Here is a 16,222-nt window from a genome sequence, read left to right as displayed (position 1 = left end):
TAATATTGTATTTTTGAAAATCCAGTCTCTACTCCAGATTTTTAATCTTTGCTTTTTGGTATTTGTTATCAATTTTGTACCTTTAAGAACCCAATCTTCAGTACCCATTTTTACTTGGGAGTGAGATTACTGGCTTCATTGCTCTCTCCTCCTTTGGATTCTCCTTTTTCTCCACCAGGTCACCTCTGTCTCCTCCCTCCCCCTTCTCTTCTCTACCCAACTCTGTGAATCTCTGTGTGTTCCAGACGGTGGAGAACACTTCAGTTCAGTTCAGTTCAGTTGCTCAGTTGTGTCTGACTTTTTGCAACCCCATGAATCACAGCACACCAGGCCTCCCTGTCCATCACCAACTCCCAGAGTTCACTCAGACTCACATCCATCGAGTCAGTGATGTCATCCAGCCATCTCATCCTCTGTTATCCCCTTCTCCTCCTGTCCCCAATCCCTCCCAGCATCAGACTCTTTTCCAATGAGTCAACTCTTCACATGAGGTGGCCAAAGTACTGGAGTTTCAGCTTTAGCATCATTCCTTCCAACGAAATCCCAGGGCTGATCTCCTTCAGAATGGACTGGTTGGATCTTCTTGCAGTCCAAGGGACTCTCAAGAGTCTTCTCCAACACCGCAGTTCAAAAGCATCAATTCTTCGGCGCTCAGCCTTCTTCACAGTCCAACTCTCACATCCACACATGACCACTGGAAAAACCATAGCCTTGACTAGATGGACCTTTGTTGGCAAAGTAATGTCTCTGCTTTTCAATATGCTATCTAGGTTGGTCATAACTTTCCTTCCAAGGAGTAAGCATCTTTTAATTTCATGGCTGCAGTCACCATCTGCAGTGATTTTGGAGCCCCCCAAAATAAAGTCTGACACAGTTTCCACTGTTTCCCCATCTATTTCCCATGAAGTGGTGGGACCAGATGCCATGATCTTCATTTTCTGAATGTTGAGCTTTAAGCCAACTTTTTCACTCTCCTCTTTCACTTTCATCAAGAGGCTTTTGAGTTCCTCTTCCCTTTCTGCCATAAGGGTGGTGTTATCTGCATATCTGAGGTTATTGATATTTCTTCCAGCAATCTTGATTCCAGCCTGTGCTTCTTCCAGTCCAGCATTTCTCATGATGTACTCTGCATAGAAGTTAAATAAGCAGGGTGACAATATACAGCCTTGACGAACTCCTTTTCCTATTTGGAACCAGTCTGTTGTTCCATGTCCAGTTCTAACTGTTGCTTCCTGACCTGCATACAGATTTCTCAAGAGGCAGGTCAGGTGGTCTGGTATTCCCATCTCTTTCAGAATTTTCCACAGTTTATTGTGATCCACACAATCAAAGGCTTTGGCATAGTCAATAAAGCAGAAATAGATGTTTTTCTGGAACTCTCTTGCTTTTTCCGTGATCCAGAGGATGTTGGCAATTTGATCTCTGGTTCCTCTGCCTTTTGTAAAACTAGCTTGAACATCAGGAAGTTCACAGTTCACGTATTGCTGAAGCCTGGCTTGGAGAATTTTGAGCATTACTTTACTAGCATGTGAGATGAGTGCAACTGTGCGGTAGTTTGAGCATTCTTTGGCATTGCCTTTCTTTGGGATTGGAATGAAAACTGACCTTTTCCAGTCCTGTGGCCACTGCTGAGTTTTCCAAATTTGCTGGCATATTGAGTGCAGCACTTTCACAGCATTGTCTTTCAGGATTTGAAATGGCTCAACTGGAATTCCATCACCTCCACTAGCTTTGTTTGTAGTGATGCTTTCTAAGGCCCACTTGACTTCACATTCCAGGATGTCTGGCTCTAGGTCAGTGATCACATCATCGTGATTATCTGGGTTGTGAAGATCTTTTTTGTACAGTTCTTCTGTGTATTCTCTCCTTTTCATTACCCCCTTTTATCCTCCTGGCCACCTCTGTCTCCTTCCTCCCTCTTCTCTTCTCTGTATAACTCCGTGAATGTCTCTGAGAGGTCCAGACTGTGGAGCACACATAAGGAAGTGATTACTGGCTAGCTTGCTCTCTCCTCTTTTGATTCCACCTCATCTCATTTGGGTCACCTCTAACTCCCTCCTCCCTCTTCTCTTCTCCATGTAACGCTGGGAACCTCTCTGGGTGTCCCTCACTGTGGAGAAACTTTTCACCTTTAACCTAGATGTTTTTATCAGCAGTGCTGTATAGAAAGAAAAGTCTTCAGACTACTGTAAAAATAAGACCGAAACCCATAAGCAGGAGGCTTAAGTCCAAATCCTGAGAACATCAGAGAACTCCTGACTCCACAGAACATTAATCGATAGGAGCTCATCAAACGTCTCCACACCTACACTGAAACCAAGCACCACCCAGGGGCCAACAAGTTCCAGAGCAAGACATACCACGCAAATTCTCCAGCAACACAGGAACACAGCCCTGAGCTTCAATATACAGGCTACCCAAAGTTACTCCAAAACCACTGACATCTCATAACTCATTACTGGACACTTCATTGCACTCCAGAGAGAAGAAATCCAGCTCCACACACCAGAACACTGACACAAGCTTCCCTAACCAAGAAACCTTGACAAGCCACCAATACAACCTCACCCACAGTGAGGAAACTCCATAATAAAGAGAACTCCACAAACTGCCAGAATATAGAAGGGCCACCCCAAACGCAGCACTATAAATAAGATGAATAGACAGAGGAATACCCAGCAGGTAAAGGAACAGGATAAATGCCCACCAAACCAAACAAAAGAGGAAGAGATAGGGAATCTACCTGATAAAGAATTCCAAATAATGATAGTGAAAATGATCCAAAATCTTGAAATAAAAATGGAATCACAGATAAATAGCCTGGAGACAAGGATTGAGAAGATGCAAGAAAGGTTTAACAAGGACCTAGAAGAAATAAAAAAGTCAATATATAATGAATAATGCAATAAATGAGATCAAAAACACTCTGGAGGCAACAAATAGTAGAATAATGGAGGCAGAAGATAGGATTAGTGAAGTAGAAGACAGAACAGTAGAAATAAATGAATCAGAGAGGAAAAAAGAAAAATGAATTAAAAGAAATGAGGACAATCTCAGAGACCTCCAGAACAATATTAAATGCTCCAACATTCGAATCATAGGAGTCCCAGAAGAAGACAAAAAGAAAGACCATGAGAAAATACTTGAGGAGATAATAGATGAAAACTTCCCTAAAATGGGGAAGGAAATAATCACCCAAATCCAAGAAACCTAGAGAGTCCGAAACAGGATAAACCCAAGGCGAAACACCCCAAGACACATATTAATCAAATTAACAAAGATCAAACACAAAGAACAAATATTAAAAGCAGCAAGGGAAAAACAATAAATAACACATAAGAGGATTCCCATAAGGATAACAGCTGATCTTTCAATAGAAACTCTTCAGGCCAGGAAGGAAAGGCAAAACATACTTAAAGTGATGAAAGAAAATAACCTACAGCCCAGATTACTGTACCCAGCAAGGATCTTATTCAAACATGAAGGAGAAATCAAAAGCTTTATAGACAAGCAAAAGCTGAGAGAATTCAGCACCACCAAACCAGCTCTCCAACAAATGCTAAAGGATATTCTCTAGACAGAAAACACAAAAAGGGTGTATAAACTCGAACCCAAAATGATAAAGTAAATGACAACAGGATCATACTTATCAATAATTACCTTAAATGTAAATGGGTTGAATGCCCCAACCAAAAGACAAAGACTGGCTGAATGGATACAAAAACAAGACCCTTATATATGTTGTCTACAAGAGACCCACCTCAAAACAAGGGACACATACAGACTGAAAGTGAAGGGCTGGAAAAAGATATTCCATGCAAATAGAGACCAAAAGAAAGCAGGAGTAGCAATACTCATATCAGACAAAATAGACTTTAAAACAAAGGCTTTGAAAAGAGACAAAGAAGGACACTACATAATAATCTAAGGATCAATCCAAGAAGAAGATATAACAATTATAAATATATATGTAACCAACATAGGAGCACCGCAATATGTAAGACAAATGCTAACAAGTATGAAAGGGGAAATTAACAATAACACAATAATAGGGGGAGACTTTAATACCCCACTCACACCTATGGATAGATCAACTAAACAGAAAATTAACAAAGAAACACAAACTTTAAATGATACAATAGACCAGTTAGACCTAATTGATATCTATAGGACATTTCACCCCAAAACAATGAATTACACCTTTTTCTCAAGCACACACAGAACCTTCTCCAGAATAGATCACATCCTGGGCCATAAATCTAGCCTTGGTAAATTCAAAAAAATTGAAATCATTCTAAGCATCTTTTCTGACCATAATGCAGTAAGATCAGATCTCAATTATAGGAGAAAAACTATTAAAAATTCCAACATATGGAGGCTGAACAACACGCTTGTGAATAACCAACAAATAACAGAAGAAATCAAAAAGAAATCAAAATATGCATAGAAACTAATGAAAACACAACAACCCAAAACCTGTGGGACACTGTAAAAGCAGTGCTAAGGGGAAAGTTCATAGCAATATAGGCATACCTCAAGAAACAAGAAAAAAGTCAAATAAATAACCTAACTCTACACCTAAAGCAACTAGAAAAGGAAGAAATGAAGAACCCCAGGGTTAGTAGAAGGAAAGAAATCTTAAAAATTAGGGCAGAAATAAATGAAAAAGAAACAAAAGAGACCATAGCAAAAATCAGCAAAGCCAAAAGCTGGTTCTTTGAAAGGATAAATAAAATTAACAAACCATTAGCCAGAAACAAAGGGAGAAAAATCAAATCAATAAAATTAGAAATGAAAATGGAGAGATCACAACAGACAACACAGAAATATAAAGGATCATAAGAGACTACTATCAGCAATTATATGCCAATAAAATGGACAACGTGGAAGGAATGGATAAATTCTTAGAAAAGTACAACTTTCCAAAACAGAACCAGGAAGAAATAGAAAATCTTAACAGACCCATCACAAGCACGGAAATTGAAACTGTAATCAGAAATCTTCCAGCAAACAAAAGCCCAGGTCCAGACAGCTTCACAGCTGAATTCTACCAAAAATTTAGAGAAGAGCTAACACCTATCCTACTCAAACTCTTCCAGAAAATTGCAGAGGAAGGTAAACTTCCACACCCATTCTATGAGGCCACCATCACCCTAAAACCAAAACCTGACAAAGATGCCACAAAAAAAGAAAACTACAGGTCAATATCACTGATAAACATATAAGCAAAAATCCTTAACAAAATTCTAGCAATCAGAATCCAACAACACATTAAAAAGATCATACACCATGACCAAGTGGGCTTTATCCCAGGGATGCAAGGATTCTTCAATATCTGCAAATCAATCAATGTAATTCACTACATTAACAAATTGAAAAATAAAAGTCATATGATTATCTCAACAGATGCAGAGAAAGCCTTTGACAAAATTCAACATCCATTTATGATAAAAACTCTCCAGAAAGCAGGAATAGAAGGAACATACCCCAACATAATAAAAGCTATATATGACAAACCCACAGCAAACATTATCCTCAATGGTGAAAAATTGAAAGCATTTCCCCTAAAGTCAGGAACAAGACAAGGGTGCCCACTTTCACCACTACTATTCAACATAGTTCTGGAAGTTTTGGCCACAGAAATCAGAGCAGAAAAAGAAATAAAAGGAATCCAAACTGGAAAAGAATAAGTAAAACTCTCGCTGTTTGCAGATGACATGATCCTCTACATAGAAAACCCTAAAGACTCCACCAGAAAATTACTAGAGCTAATCAATGAATATAGTAAAGTTGCAGGATATAAAATCAACACACAGAAATCCCTTGCATTCCTATATGCTAATAATGAGAAAATAGAGAAATTAAGGAAACAATTCCATTCACCATTGCAACAAAAAGAATAAAATACTTAGGAATATATCTACCTAAAGAAACTAAAGACCTATATATAGAAAACTATAAAACACTGGTGAAAGAAATCAAAGAGGACACTAATAGATGGAGAAATATACCACGTTCATGGATCAGAAGAATCAATATAGTGAAAATGAGTATACTACCCAAAGAAATCTATAGATTCAATGAAATCCCTATCAAGCTACCAACGGTATTCTTCACAGAGCTAGAACAAATAATTTCACAATTTGTATGGAAATACAAAAAACCTTGAATAGCCAAAGCAATCTTGAGAAAGAAGAATCAACTTTCCTGACTTCAGGCTCTACTACAAAGCCACAGTCATCAAGACAGTATGGTACTGGCACAAAGACAGAAATATAGATCAATGGAACAAAATAGAAAGCCCAGAGATAAACCCACGCACCTATGGTTACCTTATCTTTGACAAAGGAGGCAAGAATATACAATGGAGAAAAGACAATCTCTTTAACAAGTGGTGCTGGGAAAACTGGTCAACCACTTGTAAAAGAATGAAACTAGAACACTTTCTAATATCATACACAAAAATAAACTCAAAATGGATTAAAGATCTAAAAGTAAGACCAGAAACTATAAAACTCTTAGAGGAGAACACAGGCAAAACACTATCCGACATAAATCACAGCAGGATCCTCTATGACCCACCTCCCAGAATATTGGAAATAAAAGCCAAAATAAACAAATGGGACCTAATCAAAATTAAAAGCTTCTGCACAACAAAAGAAACTATTAGCAAGGTGAAAAGACAGCCTTCAGAATGGGAGAAAATAATAGCAAATGAAGCAACTGACAAACAACAAATCTCAAAAATATACAAGTAACTCCTGCAGCTCAATTCCAGAAAAATAAACAACCCAATCAAAAACTGGGCCAAAGAACTAGACATTTCTCCAAAGAAGACATACAGATGGCTAACAAACACATGAAAAAATGCTCAACATCACTCATTATCAGAGAAATGCAAATCAAAACCACTATGAGGTACCATTTCACACCAGTCAGAATGGCTGTGATCCAAAAGTCTACAAGCAATAAATGCTGGAGAGGGTGTGGAGAAAAGGGAACCCTCTTACACTGTTGGTGGGAATGCAAACTAGTACAGCCCCTATGGAGAACAGTGTGGAGATACCTTAAAAAACTGGAAATAGAACTGCCTTATGACCCAGCAATCCCACTGCTGGGCATACACACTGAGGAAACCAGAACTGAAAGAGACATGTGTACCCCAATATTCATCGCAGCACTGTTTCTAATAGCCAGGACGTGGAAGCAACCTAGATGTCCATCAGCAGATGAATGGATAAGAAAGCTGTGGTACATATACACAATGGAATATTACTCAACCATTAAAAAGAATACATTCGAATCAGTTCTAATGAGGTGGATGAAACTGGAGCCAATTATACAGAGTGAAGTAAGCCAGAAAGAAAAACACCAATACAGAATACTAATGCACATATATGGAATTTAGAAAGATGGTAACGATAACCCTGTATGCGAGACAGCAAAAGAGACACAGATGTATAGAACAGTCTTTTAGACTCTGTGGGAGAGGGAGAGGGTGGGATGATTTGGGAGAATGGCATTGAAACATGTATAATATCATATAAGAAATGAATCGCCAGTCCAGGTTCGATGCAGGATACAGGATGCTTGGGGCTGGTGCAATGGGATGACCCAGAGGGATGGTATGGGGAGGGAGGTGGGAGTGGGGTTCAGGATTGGGAACATGTGTATACCCGTGGTGGATTCATGTTGATGTATGGCAAAACCAATACAATATTGTAAAGTAATTAGCCTCCAATTAAAATAAATAAATGTAAATTAAAAAAAATAAAGTCATTCTCAAAAGTGAAAAAAATAATTATAACCCTTAATAAAATTCTTAATGTTGCATAAACAGATAACCAGCAAAGACCTACTGTATTTGTATGTACAGGGAACTCTGCTCAATATTCTGTAATAACCTAAATGGGAAAAGAATTTGAAAAAGAATAGATACATGCATAAGGGAGTCACTTTGCTGTACACCTGAAACTAACACAATATTGTCAATTAATTATACTCAAATATAGAATAAAATTTTTTAAATAAAATCATTAAAATAAATTAATAAAAAGAAAAGAGCAGAGAGAGATATGTATGCTTGCCATCCTATGCTTTCTCCATAATATTGCAGTACAACTAGTATTCTTTAGACCCAGTTTCTTCGTATTTCTTAGACATGAGGGCTGCCTCAAACACAGGTCCACATTTCCTGCTGACCTGACAGAAAAGATTCTGCATCTCTATCCCAAAGGGAGAATCAGTTCTACTCATGCCCAAGAACAGAGTCCCAGTCCTAGTATCTTCTGTAATACAAGCCCTGCCAAGAAGTCCCTGCCTCCCAGTCTTCTTGTAGCTTCTGCATCTAGAGTCCTCTCACCTTTCCTCCCAACCTTAACACCCTCTGCATCAGGCCCTACCACTGGTGAATCCTTCTGGCTCACTCACCATATGTACTGTCTCACCCCCAAAGTGCTTAAGGAGGATGCCTTCTCATCCTGCTGGGCAACCGGGAACCCACGGAAGCTGGAACTGAGACACCACATAGAGAAAGGACCCAGGGCTTGTGGGTGAGCATGACATCCTGGCCGTGCCAGTCCAACTCTGTAACTATGGAGAACTTTCTACAGTTCAAAACCACTGCCTTTAGGTGGTGGAACACAGTCCTTAAATGTGCTGGGAACTGAAGCCTACCAAATCCCTGCTGCTGCTGCTGCTGCTAAGTCGCTTCAGTCGTGTCCGACTCTGTGCGACCCCATAGATGGCAGCCCACCAGGCTCCCCCGTCCCTGGGATTCTCCAGGCAAGAACACTGGAGTGGGTTGCCATTTCCTTCTCCAATGCATGAAAGTGAAAAGTGAAAGTGAAGTCGCTCAGCCGTGTCCGACTCTTAGCGACCCCATGGACTACAGGCTACCAGGCTCCTCCATTCATGGGATTTTCCAGGCAAAAGTACTAGAGTGGGTTGCCATTGCCTTCTCTGACCAAATCCCTAACAGCCTAAAAATCATTGACCTCACCTGGAACCTTGGATCTAGTTTTACAGGTGAGTCGTTTTTTAAATCTTCCACACTTCAGACTTGGGGGGAAATTCTATCTGACCTGAATTGGGGATTTAACCTGAGTTGTTGGCTATTTTTAATGGGCAATGGGATGGCATTCACATCTCCTTAGTTATGCCAGAATGCAGGTTGGTGGTAACTGCACAGAAAGGTGGGCCAGAAGTGACAGGAACTAACTCCTGAGAAATAAAAACCAAGGTGCCAAGTACACACACATACACATACACACACACACACACACACAAATCACAGAACACAAGCATATGGTGCATTCTTTGGGCTTCTCCTTTAGCACTTTGCATTTAGTTTAAAAGGGTGTAGTTCTTCTTCTCCCCACTCCCTTTTAGACTATAAACTCTGGCAAAGCACTAAGGGCTTGGTTTCTCTTTCTGGATTTAGAAGACAGTTCACCAAGTGACTGCCAGCCACATTTTTACCCACAGAACCCTAACTCCCCTTATGCCTGATGTGTCCCTTGCCCTTCCTCCCTCCCAGTGACATGCTGCTGCTAAGACCCCAACTTTCTCTCCCTAGGCCCATGCAGGGGAAGACGTCCAGCCCTGACCTCAAGCTCCCAAGTGTCCGGATCCCAAGTCCTTAACAATCTGTAGGTTTTTGGTAGACTGTTGCTACGGAGAGAGAGAGAGAAGGCAATGGCAACCCACTCCAGTACTCTTGCCTGGAGAATCCCAGGGACGGGGGAGCCTTGTAGGCTGCTGTCTATGGTGTCACACAGAGTCGGACACGACTGAAGTGACTTAGCAGCCTCAGCAGCTAACGAGATAGGAGTCACGGAGCCAAGACTCAGACACGAGGAAACAGCGGGCCGGGGTCTGCCCAGGAGCGGGCTGGGTGGGGTTGTGCCGCTTTGGGCAGTAATGAGAGTAACAGGTAGCCCGTGGACTAGACCAGGTACCTGTCCGAGGTCTGTTAGGCCCGGGGCAGGAGTCGGGGGTGGGGTGGGGTAGGGTGGGGCACAGCAGGAAGTGAGCTGCTGGCCAGCGAGGGAAGTTTCACATGCTGCTCCCCATCACTCGAATTACTGCCAAAATCACACCCCCTCACCCCACCCCCATCCCCACCATGGTGGTTGTAAAATTGTCTTTCTGTAAAAGAAAGGTGCCAAAAAAGGTTGGGGGCTGCTCGATTAGACTTAGGATAAGAAGCTGAGGTTCAAATATGTGGCAGTAGTGAAAGTGAAAGTTGCTCAGTCATATCTGTCCCTTTGCCACCCCATGGACTACACAGTCCATGGAATTTTCAGGCCAGAATACTGGAGTGGGTAGCCTATCCCTTCTCCAGGGGATCTTCCCAACCCAGGGATGGAACCCAGGCCTCCATAGTGAAGTCGCTCAGTCGTATCCGGCTCTTTGCGATCCCATGGACTGTAGCCTACCAGGCTTCTCAGTCCATGGGATTTTCGGATTTTCCAGGCAAGAGTACTGGAGTGGGTTGTCATTTCCTTCCCCAGGGATATTCCCGACCCAGGGATCGAACCCAGGTGTCCTACATTGTAGGCAGACACTTTACCCTCTGAGCCACCAGGGAAGCCCGGCCTCCATAAGGGAAGCTCAAGAATACTGGAGTGAGTACCCTATCCGTTCTCCAGGGGATCTTCCCAGCCCAAGGATCGAACCCAGGTGTCCACAGGGGAAGCTCAAGAATACTGGAGTGGGTAGCCTATCCCTGCTCCAGGGGATTTTCCCAACCCAGGAATCGAGGGGTCTCCTGCATTGCAGGCGGATTCTTTACCAACTGAGCCACCAGGGAAGCCCGTTTGGCAACTGCGGGGGCGGGGAGGGGGCGACAAACTTACCCAGGTGCGCTGCTCAGAAGTTTCCAGGATCCTTGTCCCCAGTTTGAAAGGCGAGCTGGTAAACGCTAGGCGAGCTGGCACATTCAGCCAATGGTGACGACGCTGCCTCCGCCCCTCGAAACTTAGCGAGCGAAGCGCCTGGGCTTTAAACACGTGATTGTCTGGGTGGTGGCCGGAGATTTCTCCTTCTGTGCCTGATTATCTGTACTTTCTAAGATATTCTGCAAGACAGGTCTAAAAGAAGGAAGCTCACTTAAAGAAACAAAGAAAACGAAACGGGCGAGGTCCGCTTTCTTCCGGGCTCGGCGTCTCCATCAGCCAGCCAGCGGCCCTTCCCGCCTGTAAGCGCGGCACCCAATCAGCTTGTCAGGCAGTGTCCCCCACGCGCCGGGAGCCACCCTGAGCGTTTGCTCGACTGTCCTTTATTTGGCTCATCACAGCCGAAGGGGTATCAGGCTTTCTACTCGGGACTCTTTCCAGCTGTACTCGCCTCGTTCCAACCGCACCGGTGTCCCCTGGACTTAAAGCCCAGTCGCCGCTGGGGACCGGGTAAGAGCCGTCTGTGCACCTAAACGAGGGTGGCGCGAAGATCCGGAGGCAGATTCGGACACACTCCCCGATCATCTGGGATGATCGGTCCGGAGCCAGCTCCATTGTCTTCTCTCAAAGGTATACGATTTTCTTGATACTTTTCTTAGGCCCGCTTTTTTATGGTAATTATGGTAATAGACGTTTCTGCAGCTCAGCCGGTCTAAGACCTGTGATCCGAACCCTCAGACTTTGAAACTCTCGGAAGCCGCGTTTTAAAACCGGGAGAGAGAGAGAGAGATGAAGGAGAGGGCGGGAAGAAGGGAGGGAGGGAGGAATGCCTAAGGAACCCCGGAGTTAGTGGCGTCTCCTACCATCAGCCGCAGACTGAACCTTCGGAGGATTCCAACCCCAACCTTCAAGCCAGTTGAAAATGAATGGAACAACATATCCCCTGTCCGGATTCCAGGCTCTCAGGATCTGTGAGTATGGTTATTTTATGCAACTGAGTTTGGAGATAGTTTGTTATGCACCTTAGTAAGGAACAATAGTATGTGTGTTCTTCTCAGGCTTCTTTTCCTAGTTTTCTAAACACTTTCCAACGTTTGCTATTTTCAGACTTTTTTTTTTTTTTTTTCATTTGTGCTGCAAATATCTGTAGATCCATTTGGAGACAATGACATCTCTGAGATTACAGTTTCTGTAATCTGTAATCTATAATCCCCAACTTCCTCTCCCTACGCTCTTTAAGGCCCTTCCCAGTCCAAGCAGGGAAAGACGTCCAGCCCTGACCTGATACATGATACATGATATATCCTATACTTAATTACATTTTCTTTAATGTCTCACAATAAAGTTACATACAATTTTCCTGAAGGATCTCGCACCTTTTTTCAGATAGTCCTATGTCCCTAATTTTTGAGGCAGTTTTAGATAGTATCTTTAAAAAATAATTTTGGGGGACATCCCTGGTGGCACAGTGGCTAAGAATCCGCCTGCCAGTGCAGGGGACAATCCTTGGTCTGGGAAGATCCCACATGCCACAGAGCAACTAAGCCTTTGGGCCACAACTGTGGAGCCTGCGCTGGAGTTGCAACCATGGAGCAGGCTTGCCTAGAGCCCCATGCTCTGCAACTAGAGAAGCCACCGCAATGAGAAGACTGTGCATCCAATGAAAAGTAGCCCCCTACTTGCCTCAACTAGAGAAAAACATGTGTGCGACAACAAAGACCCAGCACAGTCAAAAATAAATTGAAAATTTTTTTCTATCTGTTTGATAATATAAGTACAATTACTTTACATGCATAGATTTCTGCAACCAGAAAATTGACACACTTCCTTATTATTCTAATGATTTTTCTGCACTTTTTAAAAACATAGGCTTCCCTGATGGCTCAGTGGTAAAGTATCCACCTTGCAATGCAATGGACACAGCTTCAATCCCTGGCCTGGGAAGATCCCACATGCCTCGAAGGAACTAAGCCCACACACCACAACTACTGAGCCTGTATTCCAGAGCCCACATGCCGCAATTACTGAAGCCTGTGGATTTTGGAGCCCATGTTCCACAACAAGAGAAGCCACCTCAACGAGAAGCCCTCGGCGCTGCAATGAGAGAGTAACCCCTGCTCACTGCAACTAGAGAAAGTCCATGCAGCAACAAAGAGCCAGTACAGCCAAAAATAAATAAATAAAACATAGTCGATCAGGGAATTCCCTGGAGATCCAGTGGTTAGGACTCAGTGGTTTCATTTATTGCTAAGGCCCAGGTTCAATCCCTAGTTTGGAAACTAAGACCCTGCAAGCCAAGCAACTCAGCTAAAACACCAAAAGAACCCAGAAAACAATAGTCAGTCTTTTCAGTACCTATTTTCTATTTTTCCTGCTCAGCTGGATTAGCTAGAATCTTTTGGGAAGCAGTGAATAAGTGTTGATAGTAGGCACTCTTCCTATATTCACTATCTTAAGGGGATATCTCAGTAGTTTCTCAGCATGAAAACTATTTGCTGTGTGTTTTCTCATAAACTCTTTTTATCACTTCCCAAAAGTTTGGTCATAGTTCTAATTTGCTAAGAGGCTTTATCATGAAAGAATATCCAAAATTTATTAGAAGCCTTCTCATCTATTCAGCTGATCCTATGATTTTTCTCATTGATTTTCTAGTGCTAAAATGAACATTAAATGCCTCATTTAGATACAGTGCTGTGTGTCAACTATATCTCAGTAAAACTAGAAGAAAAAAATAAATGAATTCCTGATTCAAATCACCTTGGCCATGATGTATTATCATTTTTAGATATTGTTGGATTTGGTTTGCTAAAATTTTATTTAGAATTTTTTTCTTCTAGACATTGAGTGATGATGATCTGCAATTTTCCTCTCAGATTTTACTTGTCCAACTGATTATCAAGATTATGCTAACCAGTGTTCATAGCAGCAATATGTACAATAGCCAAGAGGTAGAAGCAGCCTAAGTATCCCATCGATAGATGGATGGATAAAGAAAATGTGGCATATACATATATATGTATGAATACTACTCACCCATTTCTAAAAAAGGATAAAATAATGCCATTTGCAGCAACATGGATGGACCTAGAGATTTATCATATTAAGTGAAGTAAGTCAGACAGAGAAAGACAAATATATGACATCACTTATATGTGGAATCTAAAAAGTTAATACATGTAAACTTGTCTACAAAACAGAAACAGGCTCATAGACATAGAAAGCAATGTTACAGTTTCCAAAGAGGAAGTGGATAGAAGAGGGATAAATTAGGAGTTGGAGATTAATTACACACTTCTATATATAAATGGGCTTTCCCGATAGCTCAGTTGGTAATCTGCCTGCAATGCAGGAGACCCCGGTTCGATTCCTGGGTTGGGAAGACCCTCTGGAGAAGGGATAGGCTACCCACCCCAGTATTCTTCGGCTTCCCTTGTGGCTCAGCTGGCAAAGAATTTACCCGCAGTGAGGGAGACCTGGGTTCGATCCCTGGGTTGGGGAGATCCCCTGGAGAAGGGAAAGGCTACCCACTCCAGTATTCTGGTCTAGAGAATTCCATGGACTGTATAGTCCATGGGGTCGCAAAGAGTGGGACATGACTGAGTTTCACCTTCACTTTCTATATCTAAAATAGATAAACAACCTGGACCTACTGCATAAGCACAAGAAACTACATTCAATGTATATAATAGAAAAGAATATGAAAACCAATATATATATACATATATAAATATACAGCTTCAGTATTCTTGCCTGGAGAATCCCCATGGACAGAGGAGCCTGGAGAGCTACAGTCCATGGTGTTGCAAAGAGTCCAAAGAGGAAATGGGTAGGAAAGGGATAAATTAGGAGTTGGGGATTAATTTCACATTCCTATATATAAAATAGATAAACAACACAACCGAGCGGCTAAGCACAACACGCATACATATACATATATAACTGAATCAATTTGCTGTACAGAAGAAACTAGCACAACATTGTAAACCAACTATACTTCAATTAAAACAAGAGAAATGTAAATCCAGGAAATTGCTAGAAGAAATATGCAAAATAAAGGGATTTAAAAACAAGAGTATGCTAGCATCATAAAGTTATTTAGGCAGGGTTTCCTCTTCTGTTCTTGTGGGTAGTTTGTGTAATACTGAAACTCTCTTCTTTAAACTTGTATTTTAGAACTTGCTGTGATAGAGTTACTAAGCTTTTCTGGGTTTTTCCAGTGTATGCATGTGTGTGTGCTAAGTTGCTTCAGTTGTGTCTAACTCTTTGTGACCCCATGAACTGGGGAACTAGAGAACCATTCCAAATTAAAGGAGATTAAGAAACACAAATATAATGTGTGTTCCTAGATTGTATCCCAGACCAGATTTTTTTCTTTTGCCATAAAATTCAAATAAGGTCTATAGATTAGGTCATAGTAGTGTATCAGTTTTAATTTACTGGTTTTGATTATTGTACTGTGAATGTCCTTATTCTTAAGAAATAACCACCAAAGTACTAGTGAAAAATGAAAGTGTTAGTCGCTCAGTGTCTGACTTTGTGACCCCATGGACTGTAGCCTGCCAGGCTCCTCTGTTCATGGAATTCTCTAGGCAAGAATATTGGAGTGGGTTGCCATTCCCTTCTCCAAGGGATCTTCCAGACCCAGTGATTGAACTCAGGTCTCCTGCTTTGCAGGTAGATTCTTTACTGTTTGAGCCATGAGGGAAGGAGTACTATGTCTGCAACTTACTCTCAAATATTTCAGGGGAAAAAAAAAATGGCAGTAGAGGAGGATAAGGAGAAAAAAGCCATCAGGATAACCTGTGGTCAAAGGACTCTGGGCACAGTGCTATCTAATATCTAATTAAAAATATTTCCCTCTCACTCTAAGCAAGTCTTTACTATGTTTTGCTAAAATCAGGGTCTGATATTTCATGTAACTTGGGAAACGGAGGAAGAGATCTTTTTCTTCTTGGGATACAGAGCAGCATGGAAGGGGCAGAGCCTGCAAGAGTTGTTGGGTCAATCAAGGAAGTAACCAGCAGAAGTCTTGACATAGCAGTTCAGAGCAAAAAGTGAGAGGAGAGGACTAGATGAGATCTGAGGAGCATGGAAGCATTTCTGGCACTCTCAGAAATCTTAATGCAAGGAAACTAGAGAAAAGACCAAATTTTCTGTATTTACACATAATGAGAGCTCAGACAATATCAGTTGGGTCTTAAAAATCTCAATGTCACTGATAACTAGAGAACTTACGGTCATTCAGATTGCAAATGGGTGGGGTTTTTCCTGCTAAAAAGAAAAGAAATTGAACAAAGCATTTTGAGCCTCCCTCCGTTCCCCGT

The 16,222-nt window shown here is 41.8% G+C and overlaps 1 protein-coding gene and 1 long non-coding RNA gene across 4 annotated transcripts in view; one reads left to right on the top strand and one right to left on the bottom strand.

Annotated features, from left to right (window-relative positions):
* Positions 1–11,039, bottom strand: part of SLFN12 (schlafen family member 12) — a 44,800-nt gene extending 33,761 nt beyond the window's left edge. For all 3 annotated transcript variants that reach the window (XR_003506706.1, XM_027517031.1, XM_027517032.1), the window contains exon 1: positions 10,860–11,039. The gene's annotated coding sequence lies outside the window, so the exon portion shown is untranslated. The remainder of the gene's footprint in view (positions 1–10,859) is intronic.
* LOC113877172 lies at positions 11,013–13,654 on the top strand. The gene is made up of 3 exons (XR_003506707.1): positions 11,013–11,528; positions 11,768–11,869; positions 12,768–13,654. It is a non-coding gene; the product is annotated as an uncharacterized LOC113877172 (long non-coding RNA).
* The last annotated feature ends 2,568 nt before the right edge of the window (positions 13,655–16,222 follow it).

This window comes from Bos indicus x Bos taurus, chromosome 19 (genome assembly GCF_003369695.1).
Source record: "Bos indicus x Bos taurus breed Angus x Brahman F1 hybrid chromosome 19, Bos_hybrid_MaternalHap_v2.0, whole genome shotgun sequence".
NCBI lineage: Eukaryota > Metazoa > Chordata > Mammalia > Artiodactyla > Bovidae > Bos > Bos indicus x Bos taurus.
Note: the sequence above shows the minus strand (reverse complement) of the source record. Positions and strands in the feature narration are given on the sequence as shown.